The sequence below is a fragment of the Pyxicephalus adspersus genome, chromosome 1 (assembly GCF_032062135.1).
Source record: "Pyxicephalus adspersus chromosome 1, UCB_Pads_2.0, whole genome shotgun sequence".
In the NCBI taxonomy this organism is placed as follows: domain Eukaryota; kingdom Metazoa; phylum Chordata; class Amphibia; order Anura; family Pyxicephalidae; genus Pyxicephalus; species Pyxicephalus adspersus.
The window spans coordinates 161,273,979-161,278,687 of NC_092858.1; the positions used below are offsets into that span (position 1 = coordinate 161,273,979).

Below are 4,709 nucleotides of genomic sequence, written 5' to 3' on the forward strand. Positions count from 1 at the left end.
TTAATATATATAGATTATTATTAAAAACATATTACGCAGCTGATAGGAGCATGTACAAGGAGTTTGGTGGTCTCAGGGGACAGGTAGGGGCGGATTTTGGAGATGTTGCGTAGGTGAAAGTGACCGGACCTGGAAATGTTCTGAATATTGGGGGTAAATGAGAGTCGAGGGTGACGCCAAGACAACGTGCCTGAGGGGAGGGACCAATAACGGTGTTGTTACCAGTTAGGAATATGTCAGGGGGAGATTTGGAATTTGAAGGGGGAGGAAGATGATGCGTTCTGTTTTAACCAGGTTGAGGCAGACTTTCTCTGAATGGTACTACATGGCCCAGGAAAAAAAACGCTTTAAATCAAATATCCCAGGCTGTACCATGCACCTTATGGTGGAGATTCCTGAGGAGTACAAGGAAGCTTGTGACTCCCCTGTCACACAATGCAGCAATTGGCTATAAGCAGCCAATATTCAGAACCCCCCTTTATTGCTTTGTCCTCATTAGGGGCCCTCATTGTCCTGATCAGCTGTATCACCAGGAACAAACAGGAAGATGAAGACAAAACTTGTTGCCATTAGAACAGAAATGGAGAGGAAATCTTTGAATAGAGACATTTTGGATCACACTGGAAACAATTTAAATCTTTTCCAACAATAATAAGTTGAAATACAAGTGTTATAGACAGCACTGTTCCATTAATAAGGGGGGGTGAGATGTCCTGCTGTGTCCTATACCACATAGCTCCTTCTGCGTATGCCTGAATTTGGGCATGTGTCATCAAGGGCTTATTTGGAATGTAAAAAAAAAAAGTAGCAATCACACGCATGCGTAGTGAGATCAACACTTTTTGTACATTTTCGGAAGACGCGTCACACGATCTCATGTCTGCACAGTGCGAGATCAGGTGATGGGAGCAGAACCTGAAAGAAAGAAGATAGCTGAGCCGGCTGTCCCATCCGTGCCAGAAAGAAGAACCGGTGGACTGTAAAGTTGTAAAGGTTGTTTTGTTTTTTTGCTTAAAGTTCCGCTTTAGGAAAACACTGATGGAAAAAAAAAAACTAATACAGGTAGTCCCTGAGTTAAGGACATCCGACATACGGAGCCTCCTAGATACGAACCAGGCTTCCCTGCTCACTCGTGTGCAGGACAGAGGCTTGATGGGGGGTGGGGCAGTTTGCATGACTTGCAGAAGAAATCTTTTGCTAAACACAGCTGAGGTTATGGGTGATCTTAAGAGCTGAGCCGAGCTGTAACATCTTTTAACACTTTAATGACCAAGACAACCTCTGCAGTTGTTTCTTTTCGCATATCAAAGCACAGCTTGCTCCAGAGGTTAATAAGTGTTTAGGATCCATAAAGGTATATTTATTTTTTTGCTTTGTTTGTAATTACCTCACAGTGAGGATTTTATACAGTAACTAACACCATGCTGCCTAATAATATATTGAGACAAACATCTGTCCTAATTATTTTTATAAAACAATGTACCTGTTCTGACTTACATACAAATTCCAGAACAAACTTATAGTCCCTATCTCGTATGTATCCCGGGACTACCTGTAGTACTTTAAACTTTCCCTTTTCTATCCAAACAAAAGAGAGTTTAAATATTAATTTATGTGTCAGGTTATTATTGAATGCCTAAAACCTCAGGGGCGGGCTAGAAAGTGTTCGCAACTGGTGATTGGCCAACAGAGCCTGAGCACTGTCCAATAGAATAGAGGAAGACCTATGCTGCCAATAAGGCGACAGATTTAGCATAATTTGGTGAGGGTCGTAGGGATAATTATAAACAGACTGACATTGTCTCGCCCCATACATTTCCCCTTTCAGAACTCGGAATTAGGAATCATACCCCAGACAGCCTATAAAGCGATTGCTTTGCTCATCTCCCCTTCAGCACGTCCCTTAAATACTCCCAACGTTCCCGCCCACTTCCAAGCCCCGCCCATCACTTTCTGCGTCCTTTCCCGCCAACCGTCTGCGCGAGGTTTGGCGGAAGTGCGTCACTTGACATCCGGTGGAGGCGAGCCAGTCTCTCGTCTTTTCCGCCCGGGCTGTGTTTTGTTTCCGTCGGCCGCGCTGCGTGTTGGCGGCACGGTGTATTTTCGTGACAAGAGCCGGGAGTAGCGGAGGAAAGCGGCGGGGGTAAGAGGAGAGGCCGCGGACAGACCCGGGGCCTGTGTACTAGGGGAAGGGGGAAGCCTGGTAAAGAGAACCTGTCACCAGGGAAATTGTTATATAAAATTGGAAGCAGCTGTCCCTCTATGTAAACAATGATAAATGTGCTTTACATAGGGAAGTGTATTCTTAGCCCTGACTTTGTTTATTCTCTTAGTTATCGTTTTGTGTCACTTTAGTGGTAATTTAGGAGTTGCAGCAGGAAAGTGTCACCGGGCTATGTTGGCTTTGCTGGTGATAATGGAGGAATTATTGTGTTATTAGACATTACAGAGCCTTGTTATCCTCTGCTATAGTCAGGTTCTGGTCTTAGTTGTGTTTCTCTCTGTCCTGTGATCCCTAGGGGCTGTCCTGTGTGTGTGTTGGGGCTCTCTGGTGGACTCCGCTCCTCAGGGGAGGGAGTTATAATTATAAAATCACAAACATGAATTCTTGCTTGGAGTCAGAAAAATAGCGCTAAATCCCTTATCATATGTTTATATATCACTAACATATTGGATGCTGGCAGCACGGTGTCTCAGTGGTTAGTGCTCGGCAGGTTTCAGGTTCGATTCGCAGCCAGTACACTATCTGCATGGAGTTTGCAGGTTCTCCCTGTGTCTGTATTTTCTTCCGGTACTCCAGTTTCCTCCCACATTCCAAAAACTTTCTGTTAGGTTTTTGGCTTCCCCCCAAAATTGACCTTAGGCTGTGGTAATGACATTTGGCTATAGTAGAAACATTAGATTGTAAGCGCCTTAGAGGGACAGCCAGTGACATGACTATGGACTTTGTACAGTGCTACGTAATATGTCGGCGCCATATAAATACTGTGAAATAATACTGTTGTACAGAATCCATAGTCATGTCACTTAAGCTACGCACACACTTGCAATGGTTCCCAGGGCCGATATCAGACAAGAATCTTACGTGTGCACTGCGCTCATCGTCAGTCGTTCGAACGACCGTCCTGGCGTTGCCTCTTCGTCGTTCTCCCCACTCCATAGAGCAGAATGGTGCTGTATGTACAGAACTCGTTCATGCATCGTGCAGTGCTTAGTCGTTAGGATTGTGAAAGATCCTTTCCAACGACAATCATTGCATGTGTGTACCCAGCCTAACGCACAGGCGCTTACAATCTAATGTAGTGTTTCTCATCCAGGGTTCCTAGAGCAATTTGTGCCACTCAGGTCAGTGTAAGTGACATCAATGATCTTATAGCTAGCTGTAAGGGTGACATTCTTCCTAATGGCTAGCAATGTAGAGGAATTTTTCCCACTGACCACCACACTAATGTACTGTAAGCTGTGGATGTAGTAATTATACCCGGAATTCCCTGAAGACCTGAAAGTTATTTAAAGCGTTCCACAATGTTAAAAAATGTCTGTCCAATCTCTAAGGATAGTTGGCACCCCTTCAATTATAGGGAACTTTAACTTTCAATCCAAATCATGATCCAGTAAAATGAGTTCAGCAAAAAGACTTTGTGTTGAGTTGTGGATTGATAGATGTATTGGTAAATATTGATACACATTGTGAAAGTTATATATTTATGTATCTAGTATTCTGATTGGAGTATTTGATTGTTTATATCTGGGGGAAAACACCTGGAAGGAGAATCTCACACATGTAGTTTTTTGAGTGCAAGATTGTCAGCTGGTTTGCCCATGTGTACTAGGGGTAAAGTGAATATTAGGGGTGAGGGCAGGTAACCCTTAAATATGTTTTTAGGATATTGGTGGAAATCGGAATGCTTGATGTTAGCCCTCACATCACAAGGAGAACATGCAAATCCCATGCTGAAAGAAAGTAGAGGTTCATGTCCATACAATGTATCCTGGGAGGATTTATCCTTGTTTTGCTGTAAGGCCAGAGAAGTAGCAAAATGGGTTGTCCTTGAAGACTGGGGTGACATTATCTTTGCACGGTTCTTTCTTAGGCCACATACAGACAACAGGGAGATGTCCGGTTACAGAAACAAATTTTATAATTTCCAGTGACATGAGAACAACGGACCGATGTATATAGGGTGCCGTTCTGTTCTATGGAGGGGGGAGAATGAACAAGTTGCACCCCAGTGTATGCTCCTTCTCACAAGTGCACATCAGTCATTCCAGATTGGCCATTCATCAATCTGCCAGGGCAAGTTTATGAATACCTTCGGGGGACTGCTGTGCACACACTAGATTATCGACGCTAGATGGCAACCACCTGGCATGTGCCTGTATCTGTAGGATTAGTGTTTTGCAATGCTCGGTAAACAGACCCTGTCAGTTGTTAGCAATAGTACTTGAGTATTTGATCTCTTGTAGGTGACATGAGAATGTTTAGCATCATACAATTCTGGGAGTGTTAGAACTCTGCATCCCCTATAACAAGGTTTTTCAACCTTTTTGTGAGCCACGACACGTTTTTTACATTGAAAAAAATCTTTTGGCACCCCACAAATCAAAAATGTTACAAAATGACAATCTAGCAAATTCTCTTGTCTCTAAGAATAAACAAGGCAATTAAGCTACCTACTGCCACCCACTGACATGGAAGAGTATTACAT

The 4,709-nt window shown here is 43.4% G+C and overlaps 1 protein-coding gene across 1 annotated transcript in view; it reads left to right on the forward strand.

The window, feature by feature from the left end:
• Nucleotides 1–1,987: 1,987 nt before the first annotated feature.
• The window catches only part of GABPA (GA binding protein transcription factor subunit alpha), a gene marked incomplete in the record, with an annotated part of 19,603 nt that continues 16,881 nt past the window's right edge, over nt 1,988–4,709 (forward strand). Inside the window, 1 exon segment of the mRNA XM_072397975.1 lies at nt 1,988–2,143.